General features: G+C 37.7%; 1 pseudogene; it reads left to right on the top strand.

The window, feature by feature from the left end:
- Positions 1 to 369: 369 nt before the first annotated feature.
- On the top strand, positions 370 to 1,128 carry Nsa2-ps3 (NSA2 ribosome biogenesis factor, pseudogene 3; annotated as a pseudogene).
- The last annotated feature ends 19,812 nt before the right edge of the window (positions 1,129 to 20,940 follow it).

The raw sequence follows: 20,940 nt of genomic DNA, 5'->3' as shown, positions 1-20,940 counted from the left end.
CCATTCATCAACCTGCCTTTCTCTGTACCAATACCATGCAGTTTTTATCACTATTGCTCTAGAGTAGAGATGAAGGTCAGCGATGGTGATTTCCCCAGTCGTTCTTTTATTGTTAAAAATTATTTTTGCTGTTCTTGTATTTTGTTGTTGTTGTTGTTTTTGTTTTGTTGTTTTTGTTTGGGTTTTTTTGTTTTATTTTTTTTCTTTCCAGATGAATTTGAGAATTGTTCTTTCCTTGTCTTTGAAGAATTGAGTTGACCCTTTCCCGTTCCGGCCTAAGCAAAGCAGGCTTGTGGGCCAGTGACACCCAGGAATTAATTGGTTTTTGGAACCCAGAAGGTCACAGATGGCTGTTCTGCAACTGTCATCATGCCACAAAATGAATATATTGAATTACACTACAAACAATATGAATATTGTTTGGACTATCATGAGAAAAAGAGAAAGAAAGAAGGTCGGGAGGCCCATGAACGTTCAAAGAAGGAAAAAAAAAGATTGGCCTGAAGGCTAAGCTCTACCATACCAGCGCCATGGGGAGGAAATACAAATGAAAAAGGCCACTAAGATGCATGAAAAGAGAAACACCAAGCAGAAGGGTGATAAGAAGTCTCCACAGGGAGCAGTCCCTGCCTATTTGGTAGGCAGAGAGGGGCAGTCGAGAGCAAAAGTACTTTCCAACATGATTAAGCAGAAACAAAAAGAAAAGGCAGGAAAATGGGAGGTCCCTCTACCCAAAGTTCTTGCCCAAGAAGAAACAGAAGTATTGAAAGTTATTCAAACAGGAAAAAGAAAAAAGAAGGCATGGAAGAGAGTGGTTACAAAAGTCTGCTTGGTTGGTGATGGTTTTACAAGAAAACCACCTAAATATGGAAGGTTTATTAGGCCAATGGGTCTACGTTTCAAAAACCCCATGTCACACACCCTGAGATGAAAGCTACCTTTTGCTTACCTATACTTGGTGTGAAAAAGAATCCATTGCCCCATTATATACAACCCTGGGTGTGATAACCAGAGGTACAGTCACTGAAGTGAATGTGAGCAAGCTGGGCCTTGTGACACAAGGAGGCAAGGTCGTTTGGTGAAAGTATGCCCAAGTTACCAACAATCCTGAAAACGATGGGTGCATAAATTCAGTTTTGTTGGCTTGACATTGACATCATACAAGTCATTCCACTCACTATGGAAGACTACACACTGTCAGGAAAACACCATCGCTGTGATCTTTCTGAACTACCAATCAGCCTTACCCCATGTGCAGTCATCAAAACGTATTTATTAAATTATAAAAGAAAATAAAACACTCCCAAGTTTACAGCTGGTTTGGGGCAAAAAAAAAGAGTTGAGATTTTGATGGGGATTGCATTGAATCTGTAGATTACCTTTGGTAGGATGGCCATTTTTATAATGTTAATTCTGCCAATCCATGAGCATGGGAGATCTTTCCATTTTCTGAGATCTTCTTTGATTTCTTTCTTGAGAGACTTGAAGTTATTGTCATACAGATCTTTCACTTGTTTGGTTTGAGTTACCCCAAGATACTTTGTATTATTTGTGACTATTGTGAAGGGAGTTTTTTCCCTAATTTTTTATCAGCCTGTTTATCATTTGTATAAAGGAAAGCTACTGATTTATTTGAGTTAGTTTTATATCCAGCCACTTTGCTGAAGTTATTTATCAGCTGGAGAAGTTGTCTGGTAAAATTTTTGGGGTCACTTATGTATACTATCAAATCATCTACAAATAGTGATACCTTTATTTCTTCTTTGTGAATTTGTATCCCCTTGATCTCTTTTTGTTGTTTTATTGTTCTAGCTAGCACTTAAATTACTGTATTGAATAGATATGGGGAGAATAGTCATTCTTGTCTTGTCCCTGATTTTAGTGGGATTGCTTCAAGTATTTCTCCATTTAATTTAATATTAGCTATTGGTTTGCAGTAAAATGCTTTTATTATATTTAGGTATGGGTCTTGAATTCCTGAATTCTCCAATAGTTTTAACAAGGAGGGCTGTTGCATTTTATCAAATGCTTTTTCTGCATCTAAGGAAATGATCATGTGATTTTTTTCTTTGACCTTGTTTATATAGTGAATTACATTAATGTATTTGTGTACATTGAACTAACTTTGCATCTCTGGGATGAAGCCTACTTGATCATGGTGAATATGCTTTTGATGTGTTCTTAGATTCAGTTTGCAAGAATTTTCTTGAGTATTTTAACACCGATATTCATAAGCGAGATTAGTCTGAAGTTCTCTTTTTTTAGTAGGAGTCTTATGAGGTTTAGAGTGGCTTCATAGAGTAATTGTGGCTTCATAGAATGAATTAGGTCGTGTTCCTTCTGTTTCTATTTTATGAAATAGTTTGAGAAATACTGGTATCAGGTCTTCTTTGAAGGTCTGGTAGAATTCTGAACTAAATCCATCCTGGGTTTGTTTGGGTTTTTGTTTCTTTGTTTTGTTTTGTTTTGTTTTTTTATTGGGAGGTTTTTAATAACTTCTATTTCCTTATGGGTTATGGGCTTGTTTAGAAAGTTTACCTGCTCTTGATTTAACTTTGTTATGTGGTATCTGTCTAGAAAACCATCCATTTCATCCAGATTTTCCAGTCTTGTTGAGTATAGGCTTTTGTAGTAAGATCTGATAATTTTTTTTGAATTTCCTCATTTTCTCTTGTTATGTCTCCCTTTTCATTTCTGATTTTGTTAATTTGAATACTGTCTCTGTGCCTTCTGGTTAGTCTGGCTAAGGGTTTATCTATCTTGTTGATCTCCTCAAAGAACCAGCTTTTTGTTTTGCTGATTCTTTGTATTGTTCTCTTTGTTTCTATTTGGTTGATTCCAGCCCTGAGTTTGACTATTTCCTGCCTTCTACTCCTCCTGGGTGAATTTGCTTTTTTTTGTTCTAGAGCTCTCAGGTGTGCTGTTAAATTGCTAGTGTAAGATCTCTCCAGTTTTTTTATCAGTGCACTCTGCACTATGAATTTTCCTCTTAGCCCTGCTTTCATTGTGTCCCGTGAGTTTGTGTGTGATGTGTCAACATTTTCATTAAGTTCCAGGAAGTCTTTAATTTCTTTGTTTCTTTTTTTTTTTTTTTTATTAACTTGAGTATTTCTTATATACATTTCGAGTGTTATTCCCTTTCCCGGTTTCCGGGCAAACATCCCCCTCCCCCCTCCCCTTCCTTATGGGTGTTCCCCTCCCAACCCTCCCCCCATTGCCGCCCTCCCCCCATAGACTAGTTCACTGTGGGTTCAGTCTTAGCAGGACCCAGGGCTTCCCCTTCCACTGGTGCTCTTACTAGGATATTCATTGCTACCTATGGGGTCAGAGTCCAGGGTCAGTCCATGTATAGTCTTTAGGTAGTGGCTTAGTCCCTGGAAGCTCTGGTTGCTTGGCATTGTTGTACTTTTGGGGTCTCGAGCCCCTTCAAGCTCTTCCAGTTCTTTCTCTGATTCCTTCAATAGGGGACCTATTCTCAGTTCAGTGGTTTGCTGCTGGCATTCGCCTCTATATTTGCTGTATTCTGGCTGTGTCTCTCAGGAGCGATCTACATCCGGCTCCTGTCGGTCTGCACTTCTTTGCTTCATCCATCTTGTCTAATTGGGTGGCTGTATATGTATGGGCCACATGTGGGGCAGGCTCTGAATGGGTGTTCCTTCAGTCTCTGTTTTAATCTTTGCCTCTCCCTTCCCTGCCAAGGGTATTCTTTTTCCTCATTTAAAGAAGGAGTGAAGCATTCACATTTTGATCATCCGTCTTGAGTTTCGTTTGTTCTAGGGATCTAGGGTAATTCAAGCATTTGGGCTAATAGCCACTTATCAATGAGTGCATACCATGTATGTCTTTCTGTGATTGGGTTAGCTCACTCAGGATGATATTTTCCAGTTCCAACCATTTGCCTACGAATTTCATAAACTCGTTGTTTTTGATAGCTGAGTAATATTCCATTGTGTAGATGTACCACATTTTCTGTATCCATTCCTCTGTTGAAGGGCATCTGGGTTCTTTCCAGCTTCTGGCTATTATAAATAAGGCTGCGATGAACATAGTGGAGCACGTGTCTCTTTTATATGTTGAGGCATCTTTTGGGTATATGCCCAAGAGAGGTATAGCTGGATCATCAGGCAGTTCAATGTCCAATTTTCTGAGGAACCTCCAGACTGATTTCCAGAATGGTTTTACCAGTCTGCAATCCCACCAACAATGGAGGAGTGTTCCTCTTTCTCCACATCCTCGCCAGCATCTGCTGTCACCTGAGTTTTTGATCTTAGCCAATCGCACTGGTGTGAGGTGAAATCTCAGGGTTGTTTTGATTTGCATTTCCCTTATGACTAAAGATGTTGAACATTTCTTTAGGTGTTTCTCAGCCATTCGGCATTCCTCAGCTGTGAATTCTTTGTTTAGCTCTGAACCCCATTTTTTAATAGGGTTATTTGTTTCCCTGCGGTCTAACTTCTTGAGTTCTTTGTATATTTTGGAAATAAGGCCTCTATCTGTTGTAGGATTGGTAAAGATCTTTTCCCAATCTGTTGGTTGCCGTTTTGTCCTAACCACAGTGTCCTTTGCCTTACAGAAGCTTTGCAGTTTTATGAGATCCCATTTGTCGATTCTTGATCTTAGAGCATAAGCCATTGGTGTTTTGTTCAGGAAATTTTTTCCAGTGCCCATGTGTTCCAGATGCTTCCCTAGTTTTTCTTCAATTAGTTTGAGTGTGTCTGGTTTGATGTGGAGGTCCTTGATCCACTTGGACTTAAGCTTTGTACAGGGTGATAAGGATGGATCGATCTGCATTCTTCTACATGTTGCCCTCCAGTTGAACCAGCACCATTTGCTGAAAATACTATCTTTTTTCCATTGGATGGTTTTGGCTCCTTTGTCAAAAATCAAGTGACCATAGGTGTGTGGGTTCATTTCTGGGTCTTCAATTCTATTCCATTGGTCTATCTGTCTGTCTCTGTACCAATACCATGCAGTTTTTATCACTATTGCTCTGTAATACTGCTTGAGTTCAGGGATAGTGATTCCCCCTGAAGTCCTTTTATTGTTGAGGATAGCTTTAGCTATCCTGGGTTTTTTGTTATTCCAGATGAATTTGCAAATTGTTCTGTCTAACTCTTTGAAGAATTGGATTGGTATTTTGATGGGGATTGCATTGAATCTGTAGATTGCTTTTGGTAAAATGGCCATTTTTACCATATTAATCCTGCCAATCCATGAGCATGGGAGATCTTTCCATCTTCTGAGGTCTTCTTCAATTTCTTTCCTCAGTGTCTTGAAGTTCTTATTGTACAGATCTTTTACTTGCTTGGTTAAAGTCACACCGAGGTACTTTATATTATTTGGGTCTATTATGAAGGATGTCGTTTCCCTAATTTCTTTCTCGGCTTGTTTCTCTTTTGTATAGAGGAAGGCAACTGATTTATTTGAGTTAATTTTATACCCAGCCACTTTGCTGAAGTTGTTTATCAGCTTTAGTAGTTCTCTGGTGGAACTTTTGGGATCACTTAAATATACTATCATGTCATCTGCAAATAGTGATATTTTGACCTCTTCTTTTCCGATCTGTATCCCTTTGATCTCCTTTTGTTGTCTGATTGCTCTGGCTAGAACTTCAAGAACTATATTGAATAAGTAGGGAGAGAGTGGGCAGCCTTGTCTAGTCCCTGATTTTAGTGGGATTGCTTCAAGTTTCTCTCCATTTAGTTTAATGTTAGCAACTGGTTTGCTGTATATGGCTTTTACTATGTTTAGGTATGGGCCTTGAATTCCTATTCTTTCCAGGACTTTTATCATGAAGGGGTGTTGAATTTTGTCAAATGCTTTCTCAGCATCTAATGAAATGATCATGTGGTTCTGTTCTTTCAGTTTGTTTATATAATGGATCACGTTGATGGTTTTCCGTATATTAAACCATCCCTGCATGCCTGGGATGAAGCCTACTTGATCATGGTGGATGATTGTTTTGATGTGCTCTTGAATTCGGTTTGCCAGAATTTTATTGAGTATTTTTGCGTCGATATTCATAAGGGAAATTGGTCTGAAGTTCTCTTTCTTTGTTGTGTCTTTGTGTGGTTTAGGTATAAGAGTAATTGTGGCTTCATAGAAGGAATTCGGTAGGGCTCCATCTGTTTCAATTTTGTGGAATAGTTTGGATAATATTGGTATGAGGTCTTCTATGAAGGTTTGATAGAATTCTGCACTAAACCCGTCTGGACCTGGGCTCTTTTTGGTTGGGAGACCTTTAATGACTGCTTCTATTTCCTTAGGAGTTATGGGGTTGTTTAACTGGTTTATCTGTTCCTGATTTAACTTCGATACCTGGTATCTGTCTAGGAAATTGTCCATTTCCTGAAGATTTTCAAATTTTGTTGAATATAGGTTTTTATAGTAAGATCTGATGATTTTTTGAATTTCCTCCGAATCTGTAGTTATGTCTCCCTTTTCATTTCTGATTTTGTTAATTTGGACACACTCTCTGTGTCCTCTCGTTAGTCTGGCTAAGGGTTTATCTATCTTGTTGATTTTCTCAAAGAACCAACTTTTGGTTCTGTTGATTCTTTCTATGGTCCTTTTTGTTTCTACTTGGTTGATTTCAGCTCTGAGTTTGATTATTTCCTGCCTTCTACTCCTCCTGGGTGTATTTGCTTCTTTTTGTTCTAGAGCTTTTAGGTGTGCTGTCAAGCTGCTGACATATGCTCTTTCCTGTTTCTTTCTGCAGGCACTCAGCGCTATGAGTTTTCCTCTTAGCACAGCTTTCATTGTGTCCCATAAGTTTGAGTATGTTGTATCTTCATTTTCATTAAATTCTAAAAAGTTTTTAATTTCTTTCTTTATTTCTTCCTTGACCAGGTTATCATTGAGTAGAGCATTGTTCAATTTCCACGTATATGTGGGCATTCTTCCCTTATTGTTATTGAAGACCAGTTTTAGGCCGTGGTGGTCCGATAGCATGCATGGGATTATTTCTATCTTTCTGTACCTGTTGAGGCCCGTTTTTTGACCAATTATATGGTCAATTTTGGAGAACGTACCATGAGGAGCTGAGAAGAAGGTATATCCTTTTGCTTTAGTATAGAATGTTCTATAAATATCCGTTAAGTCCATTTGGCTCATGACTTCTCTTAGTCTGTCTACATCACTGTTTAATTTCTGTTTCCATGATCTGTCCATTGATGAGAGTGGGGTGTTGAAATCTCCCACTATTATTGTGTGAGGTGCAATGTGTGTTTTGAGCTTTAGTAAGGTTTCTTTTACATATGTAGGTGCCCTTGTATTTGGGGCATAGATATTTAGGATTGAGAGTTCATCTTGGTTGATTTTTCCTTTGATGAATATGAAGTGTCCTTCCTTATCTTTTTTGATGACTTTTAGTTGGAAATTGATTATATTTGATATTAGAATGGCTACTCCAGCTTGCTTCTTCTGACCATTTGCTTGGAAAGTTGTTTTCCAGCCTTTCACTCTGAGGTAGTGTCTGTCTTTGTCTCTGAGGTGTGTTTCCTGTAGGCAGCAGAATGCAGGGTCCTCGTTGCGTATCCAGTTTGTTAATCTATGTCTTTTTATTGGGGAGTTGAGGCCATTGATATTGAGAGATATTAAGGAATAGTGATTATTGCTTCCCGTTATATTCATATTTGATGTGAGGTTATGTTTGTGTGCTTTCATTCTCTTTGTTTTGTTGCCAAGACGATTAGTTTCTTGCTTCTTCTAGGGTATAGCTTGCCTCCTTATGTTGGGCTTTACCATTTATTATCCTTTGTAGTGCTGGATTTGTAGAAAGATATTGTGTAAATTTGGTTTTGTCATGGAATATCTTGGTTTCTCCATCAATGTTAATTGAGAGTTTTGCTGGATACAGTAACCTGGGCTGGCATTTGTGTTCTCTTAGGGTCTGTATAACATCAGTCCAGGATCTTCTGGCCTTCATAGTTTCTGGCGAGAAGTCTGGTGTGATTCTGATAGGTCTCCCTTTATATGTTACTTGACCTTTTTCCCTTACTGCTTTTAATATTCTTTCTTTATTTTGTGCGTTTGGTGTTTTGACAATTATGTGACGGGAGGTGTTTCTTTTCTGGTCCAATCTATTTGGAGTTCTGTAGGCTTCCTGTATGTCTATGGGTATCTCTTTTTTTAGGTTAGGGAAGTTTTCTTCTATGATTTTGTTGAAGATATTTACTGGTCCTTTGAGCTGGGAGTCTTCACTCTCTTCTATACCTATTATCCTTAGGTTTGATCTTCTCATTGAGTCCTGGATTTCCTGTATGTTTTGGACCAGTAGCTTTTTCCGCTTTACATTATCTTTGACAGTTGAGTCAATGATTTCTATGGAATCTTCTGCTCCTGAGATTCTCTCTTCCATCTCTTGTATTCTGTTGGTGAAGCTTGTATCTACAGCTCCTTGTCTCTTCTTTTGGTTTTCTATATCCAGGGTTGTTTCCATGTGTTCTTTCTTGATTGCTTCTATTTCCATTTTTAATTCCTTCAACTGTTTGATTGTGTTTTCCTGGAATTCTTTCAGGGATTTTTGCGATTCCTCTCTGTAGGCTTTTACTTGTTTATTAATGTTTTCCTGTGCTTCCCTAAGTGTGTTCAGGTCTTTCCTGAAGTCCTCCAGCATCATGATCAAATATGATTTTGAAACTAGATCTTGCTTTTCTGGTGTGTTTGGATATTCCATGTTTGTTTTGGTGGGAGAATTGGGCTCCGATGATGGCATGTAGTCTTGGTTTCTGTTGCTTGGGTTCCTGCGCTTGCCTCTCGCCATCAGATTATCTCTAGTGTTACTTTGTTCTGCTATTTCTGACAGTGGCTAGACTGTCCTATAAGCCTGTGTGTCAGGAGTGCTGTAGACCTGTTTTCCTCTCTTTCAGTCAGTTATGGGGACAGAGTGTTCTGCTTTCGGGCGTGTAGTTTTTCCTCTCTACAGGTCTTCAGCTGTTCCTGTGGGCCTGTGTCTTGAGTTCACCAGGCAGCTTTCTTGCAGCAGAAAATTTGGTCTTACCTGTGGTCCAGAGGCTCAGGTTTGCTCGTGGGGTGCTGTCCAGGGGCTCTCTGCAGCGGCAGCAACCAGGAAGACCTGTGCCGCCCCTTCCGGGAGCTTCAGTGCACCAGGGTTCCAGATGGTCTTTGGCTTTTTCCTCTGGCGTCCGAGATGTGTGTGCAGGGAGCAGTCTCTTCTGGTTTCCCAGGCCTGTCTGCCTCTCTGAAGGTTTAGCTCTCCCTCCCACGGGATTTGGGTGCAGAGAACTGTTTATCTGGTCTGTTTCCTTCAGGGTCCGGTGGTGTCTCCGGCAGGGGTCCTGCCGCTCCTGGGCCCTCCCCCACGGGAGCCCAGAGGCCTTATACAGTTTCCTCTTGGGCCAGGGATGTGGGCAGGGGTGAGCAGTGTTGGTGGTCTCTTCCGCTCTGCAGCCTCAGGAGTGCCCACCTGACCAGGCGGTTGGGTCTCTCTCTCACCGGGTCTGGGAGCAGAGAGCTGCTGCGGGCCGGGATCCGCGGGTGTGGGACTTCCAATTTCTTTGTTTCTTAAACCTATTCTTTGATTTTAATGACTGGGGACAGATACTACTATGACAGCAAGAGTTTCTCCCTACAAAATCAAAACATCATTTATAGTACATATTCTTTATGAACACTCAAACAATATAAATTTATAGAAAATACATATAACAAGTCATTTATAACCATGCTTCTACATACATAAAATACTGTGCATATCCTTTCGTACCACACTATATTGTACTATACTGCAATAGCCTACACTAGACTTCATTATACTTCAGCTTACAAATTCATTTCATTTATGCTATTTTCTACCTTTATTCTACACAATGATATTTTCTGACAACTAAGAAGCACATTTCTAATCAACAAACACTTTAATATATAACAAACTAACTTTAGACAAAATATAGCTATCCGAGTTCTCTGAACAGTGAACTAAAACAGTTATAAGAAGTGATTTCCCTCAGAAGTTGTAACCACAAACTGCCTCGACGTGAGTTTCTAGTTGAGAGACTCATGTGACTTGTTCAACATTTAAAAGAATATTATGTAATGTAAAGTGACCCAGTTTGGTAGAATCATCCAGAATACTGGCAAAAGCAAATACCAAACTTTTCATGAATTCTAATCAAACATCTTTATCTTTTCCCGGTCTGTCTTTGTCTTGCTCACTGTATCTCTGTATGTGTGTGCATGCATGCGTGGGTGCATGCGTGCGTGCGTGCGTGTGTGTGTGTGTGTGTGTGTGTGTGTGCGCGCCTTTGTGTCTGTGTGTCTCTGTATGGGAATTGCATCCATTACTTTTCTGTTGCTGTGATAAAATTCCATAAACAAAATAATGTAAACAAGGAAGATTTTATTTGGAGGGATAAGAGTCAGTCATGTCTGAAAAGTGGCAGGCGAGGCAGCTGGATCAACAAGCTTAGACACAGACAGGACACAGAAAACAACTAGAAATGGCATGAGTCTTCAAACTCTTAAATCTAGCCTCCAGTGACATAATTCCTACCGTAAGGTCACACCCGCTAAACCTATTCAAATGAGCCACCAGCTAGGACCACATATTTATATGCCTGAGATAACAGAAACTTTCATCATTATGCAAACCTCCACAGAAGACATATCATTAAGTAATATATCTAGGTATATATCTAGAGAAACTCTTACTTATGCAATGGGACAATGTGTAAAAAATGTCTGTAGCACCAGCAATATTATTCATCAAAAATGCAACTAAGACACTGTTGAGACAATTTGATTGGCAAAACTCAAGCTCAGATCCCAAGTTCACTCTCCAAAATCCATATAAAAAGTTTTAAAAACTGAATGTGGAAGTGCTACAAAGGGGAAGCTTGCTGAGTTCTTAACGAAACACTGTTTGTTTTTTTTTTTATTTCATAAAAGTAACCTGAATGTCACGTGTTATGAGAACTCAGAAATTTTCCTTTTGCTATATATGGTATCACATGACCAAAATCCCAATATTGATGAAACAGAAGCAGTAAAAGCACTTCCATTTCCAGGTCATCCTGGCTTACATATCAAGTTTTAGGCCATCCAGGGCTACATAGGAAGTCCCTGTCTCAAAACCCAAAGAAATCATAGATGTTCCAACTTTAGGCCTGCATGGTGATACACATACACCTGGGTCATGACATAATGATGCCACCTTCAAACATCATTCTGGCCCAACCTCCAGACATATATATAAATTTATACTAAGAGAAGAATAGTACAGTCTTCTTTGGTAAGTTGATCTGAATGCCTGTTTTTCCCCCAAATAAATCTTTTAGAACTTATTTTTAAGTGTACAGATGTGTGTATGTTTCTGCATGACAAAGAGAAAATCTCTCCCTACCACCTCTCTCTCTCTCTCTCTCTCTCTCTCTCTCTCTCTCTCTCGCTCTCGCTCTCGCTCTCGCTCTCGCTCTCGCTCTCGCTCTGTGTGTGTGTGTTTGTGTGTGTGTGTTTGTGTGTGTGTGTCTGTGTGTGTGTCTATGTGTGTGTGTCTGTGTCTGTGTGTCTGTATGTGTGTGTCTGTGTGTGTGTGTGTGTGTGCGTTTGTCCATTCAAGCCAGAAGTAATAAATTCCCTGAAGCTGAAATTCTGACAATTATAAACACCAAGCATAAGTTCTGGGAACTGAACTTGGGTCCTCTGTAGAGGCAGAAAACATTCTTAACTACTAAGCCATCTCTCTAGCCTCCAAGTACAAATTTTTAATTATTTATTTTATTGTTTTTTCCAGATTTTCTTTTCTTTTGTTTGTTTGTTTGTTTGTTTGTTCGTTTGTTTGTTGCTTCTGAGACAGGATATTACTGGCCTCAAATTTATGATCCTTCTATCTTTGTCTCTGCTTCAGCCTCCTAAGTGCTAGAATTATAGGCAAGGGTTATATTGCTTTCTTTATAAACATGCATTAGGAACATTTTCACATGCATAGAAATGTAGGTAGAGTGGTATAATGAAGTTCATACAGAGCTATTCCTTAAAATATGTAACAAATATCACAACATTTGCTTCACTTATCCTTTTTTTATTTCTATAGTACTTTAGAACAAATCCATGCATATCAGCAAGCGCCTCCATGCTAAGCACCTATAAATCATGTAGACAATTTTTATTACACATCTACAGTGACAGCACACAAAATAACATGAACAAATCATTCCTGTCATCTAAAACCCTGTGCATATCCATGTCTCTAAGATTGGTTCAAAATTTAATAATTATTTTTGTTTGTTTATTGGTTTTTAATTAAAATATAACTACATAATCTCCCTTTCCCTTTCTTCACTCCAATCCTGCCTGTGTCCCCTCCTCCAAATTCATGACTTCTTTTTCTTTAATTGTTCTTATTATATACATATAAATGCATAAGTATATAAATACAGCCTGCTGGGCACATTTAGTGTTACTTGTAAGTACATAATTTCAGCACTGTGCACTTTTTAGTGGAACTATATTTATTTGCACGAAGGTGTGATTTTAGTTTGGTTGCTGTTAATGTTACTGCTGTGGTGGTGGTTGTAGTTGCTATGGTTGGTTTGTTTGGTGTCCTGGAAGTTTCATGCATGCTAGAGATGTCCTCCACTGGGCTACAATGAGTGCTGACATAACACTTATTTTTAAACTACCCTTTTATGTTCATTGTTCAGGATCATTCCAGTGACACCAAGAGTAGCCATTTCTTCACTAAATGTAGAGAAATTTACTAATTAATTCACTTACTGTCTATCAAGATGAACACTTGTTTACGAGTTGCCTTTCTGAAGCACAAAACAGAACAATCTGCTTCCTCCAAAAAGAAACCACAAGAAGATGCGTTTGCTAGCATCCTTGTCTTACCTGCTGCGAGCCTAGTTGCTATGTTGCTCTATCACCCAAAAGCTGCTCTCAAATGCACCAGCAGCAGCAAAATGGTTCTGTTTAGGAATCTCCAGATCACAGCCATAAAAGCCAGGAAATGATTCGTATATATGGTTTATTATCCCATCATTGGCAAGAATGATTCGAAGCATTGATGATACAAGCAACATACGTTAGGAAGACATTCTGACCTGCTTCGACACCTGGTAGAAATGTGTACACCATTCATGTGAGAAATCATCACCAATCTTTTAAGGTCAAAGACTGTGACCTAAGAATTTCATTCAGTATTGGCTTCAAACAACCACTCACACATGTACACAAGGAGTGTAATAGCATCTCATAGCAATCCAACTAAAATTAGAAGTCAACTATTCATTAACAGAGGCTCAGTGTAGCCAAGCTTTACAGCACACTGCATCAGCTTAAAGGAGTAAAGCAAATTAGAAGTGTTAACTTGGGAAGACCTCCAATGGATGTATGTTGTTAAGTTCCCCAAATACTTTCCAGAAAAGTAGCCATAATTCCCGTTTGTGGGAACATACACATGTCTACATATCCTCATGACATGTTTAAAGAAAAATGCCTGGAAACTGAAAAATGTGTCTCAAAAGATTACAGCAATGAGGGCAGTGGTCAACGCTATTTGCATTACTTGAAATTGTGCACTAGCAATGTGACCATTTACCATGTATGTAATTTATGAGAAGAAAAACTAGAAAAGAAAATCTTAGGTGTATTTCCAGTGCCAAAGTGAAGTTGCAAGTTCACTCTGACAAGTTGTTCAATGTTTGCTATGAACAGACTCTGGGGCAGATGCATGAAGCTAGAAACATGAATGAGTAATGCACCCTGTCCTCCAAGGACTTCTTTTCCCATTGTGACAGAACATGGACCCATGAACCAGTTCTCCGAAAGTAGAGAAGCTTCTACACCTGTGAAAGGGAAAGCTGGAGATGTCCACCAGGGAGAATGAGAAAGGTGTCAGGAGCTGAGTAAGACTGTAAAGACAAGACAGCCAGGTGGGTAAGAACATCCATTTTGTTCTATCAGGAGTCTGAGGGACACAGGCAGGGTATCCAAAGACTTGTCATAATCCCTCCATACTGCATAGACAGCTCTGTTCACGGATAGACTCTTCATTCTGGGCTCATTACCAACGAGAGCCTAGCCATGCTACAGCTCATCTAAAACTGTGAAAAAAATCCAAGAATTATTTCAATTTGGCTTTGAAAGGTGTTGTATCATTTTTTTTCTTTTCCCCTCTGTAGCAGATTTAAGTTCCCTAATTATCTTCTGATCTTCAGATGCTAAAACGGGTTTCCTTTTTCTAGGCCCACGTTGCCAAAACTGTCTCCGTCTGATTCTTCCCATCACCCTCTACTCTGTACTTTCTCTCACAACCACCATCCTTACTCAGCTCAGATCTCATTCAAGTCACAGTGTCAGAGGTTCCCATTCTCAGAGGTAGGTTGAATCAGTGGGAACTAATGGGTTAGTCACTAAGCCTTCCTTATCAATATGTTATCCTTTATTCAAAGAATACACTTTGAGGCTAGGATGAACATGTCTCCTTAAAGCTCCCAGATAAATAATTAATAGTGAGAGTTTAAGCCAATGGTTCCAAGATTGAAACAGAAGCTTTGTGGAGTCCTTGACTCATCCTATCACTGTAGGTCTTTATGCTGGGCCATCTCTGCCTGGGCACAAAGGACTTCCAGGGAACAGATTAGATAAGACTCTCAGTGGTCTGGGTTTCTGCCATGTCACTTTCCTGCAGTCCTGGAACACTCCAGAGGAATCTAAAAACCTGGACTCTCAGCAGGTTTCTGGGCCATTTGGTTCCATCTTTAATGAATTTTTGACCTTGTATGTAAGCAAGTTCTTTTCATTAGGTTTGTCCTGCACTTACCTTCAACATTATTGTCATCCCAACTGACCTGGTCCCCAGAAAAGTTTCTGTCTGAAATCCAATAGAGAATGTATGGATTCACCCCTCCCTCTTCCCTATTAATAAAATCAAAACACTTCTACTGGAAAATAATTGAGAGCATCCTTTGTTGCTCTTCTGGAGAAGTCACTACAATTTTCAAATGCATCAGGCTCTTCTTTCCCAAACTGAGAAGGAAAGTTAATGCACTCCTAAGCACAGCTTTCCCATAACCAAGCAAATGCTATGGGAGACTCTTTCTCCCGATCCTACAGCAGTTCTTTGAGTAAGAAATAAAGGGATGCGTGTATCCATATACAGTCAAATTAAATGAACTCGATCATCAAAAGCAAGGGAGAGAAGCCCAATTGGACTTTATGTGTGTTAGAGGAAGTTTTCACTGTTAAAAGCTAATGTTTATAGAGTGCCCAGTAAGCATATGGTACATGCCATGATTTGTACTTATCATGACAGACCCCCATAAGGCAGGTTCCATGATTGTTTTGACATGTATTAAGTGTAAAAAGGTAAGTTTAAAAAGATTGGGGGTTTGGGGGTTTAGCTCAGTGGTAGAGCGCTTGCCTTGCAAGTGCAAGGCCCTGGGTTCGGTCCCCAGCTCCGAAAAAAAAAAGAAAAAAAAATGGAAGGAGGTTACTGTAGATGTGTGCAAAGTCCTCATTCATGCAGGCACTAAATGTAAAAAGATTGGATAACCTGCCATGGGTCCCACAGAAAGTTTGTGAAAAATTCAAATCTACAGAAGCTGGCACTAGCCCCAGTAGCCTTTTGTCACTGGGCCAGGAAAATCCTAGACCATCAGGGAAATCTGCAGGATGTTTTGACATAGGAACAACTGAAGTATAAGGATTTTTCCATCAGGGGAGACACACAGTTCCTGGGGTATGGAAAAGCATTAGGTAGGGCAACGTGTAGGAGAAGTAAACCAGAATGCAGTGAGAATCCCATCATCATCCTGTCCTTGGAATCCTGATGGTCTCTAGGTCCCAGAAGGACAGAAAGGCACAGGCAAAAGCAACACTCAAGCAAGCTGGGCATTCAGCTTGGCAAGAATCCATCAGGAAACCAACTACAAGGGTAACTTAATGTTGAACTCCATATTTTGAGTCAAAGATTCCAAATATCTCCCCTTCCTACACAGAACACATAAGATATCACTCAACCTGCATGTATATGCAAACAGTAGTCTAGGCTGTGGTGCTAGGAATCAAAGCAGAAAGAATGCCTTAGTTTACAGTGATAATGTTAAGATCTTCCACTTTAGGGAAAACAAGGATTTCTTAGACTTCAGTTTTTTTGTTATCATATCATGCCTGAAACTGTTTATTGAAACAAAGCCTCACTATGTTGCCCAGGCTGGTCTTCAACTCTTGATACTTTATGTCTTGCACCACTGAGATAATAAGAGGGGATTTATGGATGGGAAATCAGAAAAGGGAACAACATTTGAAATGTAAATAAAAATATCCAATAAAAAAAAGTGTGTGCCACCATGCCTGAGATGATTCCTATCTTGAGACAAAGTTACCTTGGCATGGCTCTTCTTTTGTTGAAATGGAAACAAGGAAACTATGTCTTTGTCTGGAGAATGTCCCCTTTTACTCACAGGCAGTAGTGGATGCAAGCTGCTGAAGGGTGTCCCCTCAAAATGTCCCTTAGCACTTTCAATTTTGGCACTATGAGATGCAATCTGTTTTTTTCTCTGTTTCTCTTTGGACCATGAAGTAGAAATAAAAGTCACTATCCACTATGAGAGGTGGGAAAAAATAATCCATTGCCTAAATACTGTATCCAGTAGCACATAGGAAGGCAAGTCCTAGAAAATGGTGCAGAGGAAATTCTATGTATTTTGAACGACTTCTAGTCCCCTTTTTGAGTCATTCTCCCATCCAGATATAATTCCTGTGGTAATACCAGAATGGTAGACTGAAAATGATCCTAAAATATATTCAGTCACCTTTGAGGTTGTGGTTGGAGAATAACATTTTGATTGTAATAATTATAATTGGGATCTGGCTATTATATCCTACCTTTGACTATTTTGAGGAAGAGCAGCCTAACTGAGATTGAAAGTGGGGCTCACATTTAAATCAATCCTGCAAAATACAAAAGTCTCAGTCCACAATAAATTGGGCTGAAATGCGAGCTCGGCACCTGAGAGTGCTTACCATTCTTGCAGAGGACTTTGGTTCACTTCACAGCACCTCCCTCACAACTACCTATAACTCCAGTTCCAGACAAGCTGATGCTCCCTGGTCTCCTGGATGCATGTGGTGCATGAGTTTATGTAAACTAGTGCAGGAACAAACACATAGATAAATTAACTAATATATTAAGCTAACACAGGAAACACAGGAAACTAAGAATATTCCTATCAATGCTGCAAAGTGAACAGTACATTGGGGGCTATGATGCCCCTGAAAGCCACGCTTCATGGTTAAACTGTTTTTCCACTTGCTGAGAGTATCAATGTCCTGATAGCTTTAAGGTATACTCTTTTCGAGAATTGTATGACCCTAAAAGTGATTCTTTATCACACCATATACCTGGTGCTCATGACTAGCTCTATGTGTATTATAGGAAAATTTAATTTGTCATTAAAATATCTTCATACAAACAAATTCTAACCATAAGGTATCACTATGAAGTCTGCCACTTAAGGAGCAAATAGCATTGATTTTATCCAGAAAGTTACAGAAGCAGGAATACTGCCCATTTCATTCTGAGAGGTCAGCATTGTTCCGATACCAAAGTCATACCAATCTAGCCAAAGAACCAAATCAAAGATGAGTGCCTCTCCTGAACAAAGATACAAAAATCAAATAAAATATTTAGCAAATAGGATTCAAAAACATAAAAAAATGACACATCATGATTAAATGGGGTATATAGAATAATTGAAAGATGTATTTATTATTATAAAAATCAATGTAACACATCATACTGACAGAATATCCTTAAAGTATGATAACCTCAATAAAAATATAAACAATATTTGATAAAATATAACATTTAATTCTGATTCTTTTTAACATCCAATATAGTAATAATTAAGAATTTCTTTTACATAATAAGGAACATATATGAGGGGAAATCTCCATTTAATTTTAAAATTAATGTTGAAAGACTAAATGCTTTCTCCCTAAAATTAGACACAAGAAAAGAATTTCTTTATTTCCATTCAACATTATACTGAAGATTTGTTCCATATAATGAGGCAAGAGATATAAAAGACATCCCAAATAAAAATAAATAGGAAAAACTGTTTCTATTTGAAGATTTCATGATGGCCATAATAAAAAATCCTACAATATAAGAGCTGCTATAATTAATGAATACATTTAGTAGCTGAGCAAAGTAATATTAATTTTGTCAAATAATTAAATATCTAGCAACCAACAATAGAAATTTAAAATTTCAGAAAACTATACCATACACAAAAGCAACAATATAATGAATATTTGTTAATAAAGATAACAAAATAGCCTAGAATATGCTCCAAAAATGGTGATAAAAAAACAAGATTTGAATGAATGGAAGAAATAAACTGTGTTCGTGGGCCAGAAACCTGAGGAATGATAAAATATAAGTTGTTTTCCAAATGTGAGTTGTCTCCAATTTAGTCTACAGATTCAACACTATCACAAGCAAAATAGACTGGATGCAAAATTTTATGTGAGAGTACAATGTAGAATGGCCCACAAAAGTTCAAAAATCAACTGTTGGAGGACTTCTGTTATCTGAGTTCAAGATAATTAAACATAACCCAAGACACAGTGGTATTGTCATAAAGATGAACAAGCAAAGCACTGCCACTGAAAGGACAGTTTAGAGATTCCCATATTTTGGGGCAACATATTTTTGTTTGATAATATTTTGATTATTATGGGATAATTATGTATATTTTGGCACGTTAATTTAACATATATTGTTGATCCAATTTAGGTAATTAAGATTTCTTGTTCCCTTATCATTTATCTTGAGCCCTTGACCTCCTCTATTCTATCTATTAAAAAATATATAATGAACTATTATAGGCTATATTCAGCCCATTGTTTCATAAAACACCAAGATTTATTTTATCTATATATATTTTACTATTCAGTACACCTATCCTTCATACTTCTTAGTTTCTGTTCATTACTTCTTTTATATTTTATATTATAATATAATTATACAATTTCCTCTTCTATTTCTCTCCCTCCAAATTCACTTATATACCCTTCCCTGCTCTTTTTTCTAAACTATTGCCTCTTGTTTTACTAAGTGTTTTTTATGTGTGTGTGTGTGTGTGATATATACATACACATATATATATACATATGTATATGATTATTTGGTATGGAGTAACCAATTGCTGTTCTGGGAATGACTATTGTTGCACTCTCAGTACGCTTAGTTGTGTGTATGTCTGTGTACAGTGAACACTCATGCACATCATCATGTCTATTCCTTTAATACATTTATATTACCTTCATTTACCATCTACATATTAAAAGAATGCAGTTTTCACTTCCTATATTTGGATTATATATCTTAACATTATATATGCCATCCCATCCATTTTGATACAATAACATGATTTCATCCTTTTTATGGTTAGGCAAAATTCTATTGTGTATATATGCCACATCTTTATTACCCAGTCATCTATGGATGCTCACCTAAGATTATTCCATATATTCTAACTTGTGAATAGCACAAAACTAAGTGATTTTTGATGATCTTAAAACCAAAGAATTTCTTGCAGGTAATAATAGCCTGCTTAAAATTACAAATAAATGGTTTCACGGAGCAAAGGATGTGAGTTCTGATAAAACCTGAGAGGGCTTCTTAGCTGACAAGGAAATGGGAACCTAAATCCTACAAACACAAGGAACTAAACTCTGTAACACCTAAAATTATAACTTTGGAAGCACTTTCCCCACAGAGACTTCTCATAAGACCTCAGTCTCACTACTCACTTAAACACAGTTGCACTGCTTTGAACCTCTGACCTACAGAACTCATCTGAGTAAACAAATGGAGAGTGCTGAAAGTTAGGAAGTACATGGGGATTTGTCCCACAGCAATAGAAAATCTATACAGCCAATAAAACCTGTGAAATAGAATAGAATATGTGCAAACAAATGTAAAAACTCAACAGTATCAAAGTAATCCATTAAAATAAACAAAATATTTGAACACGAACTTCACGAAAATAGACGTTTAGATGGCTGTGAAGCACTTCAACAGATTTTCAAAGTTATATGTCACTAAGAAACATAACTTAAAACAATAATGTCATACAATTTCTTACATTTTAAAATACCTAAACATTTTAATGACTATAACAACCGAGAGTAACAATGTATGGCAAATGGAATTCTCACAAATTGCTGTCATGTATATAAAATGTATTAACATAAAATCAGTTTGATAATTAAAATATTTACACAAGTTAAGTGAAAACACACTTTTATTCACAAATGTTCATAGAACATATTTACAATTCTCTTAAAATTTTAAAATTCGGGGTCTAACATAAGAATAATGAATGAATGAACAATATTACATAATGAACATATTGAAATAATTTTGTTCATTCATTATTCTTGTATATATGTATATATCAAAATTATTACACAGATATATATATAAATTATATGTATATATCAATATCAAAATCCATTCATTGATTATTCTTTTGGTTTTCATAATTATTTTAAAAGTTTAGGTAATTTAATGTGAGTTTTATCTGACTTTCAGAGGGATTATCGTAAAAATCAACCATTCTGTTGAATATGGTTACAGTTTTATTCATATACAATTTCAAAACATGCAAAACAATCTGTAGTTGCACCAAACAAATTAGTAATTGCCTAGGTACAGGGCAGGGAATTAAAGAAGATAGAGAGGTGAATTTATAAAAGAACACAAGAAACCCTTTTAATGTGATAGATGTATTCCTTATATTGGTGTTGATGATGGTCCACATAAGTTTAAACATTAAATTGAGTAAGTTAGCCAGCCTATATACATAAATGTACAGACAATATATTGCAGTCAAGGAATATTTTCAGTTATGAGTATGCTCATAAGAGATGACAACTACTGGATAAATGCATTGCTTTTCCAAG

The sequence above is a fragment of the Rattus norvegicus genome, chromosome X, assembly GCF_036323735.1.
Source record: "Rattus norvegicus strain BN/NHsdMcwi chromosome X, GRCr8, whole genome shotgun sequence".
NCBI classification, from domain to species: Eukaryota; Metazoa; Chordata; class Mammalia; order Rodentia; family Muridae; genus Rattus; species Rattus norvegicus.
The sequence above is the reverse complement of the archived record's forward strand: the minus strand, read 5'-3'. Positions and strand labels throughout refer to the sequence as shown.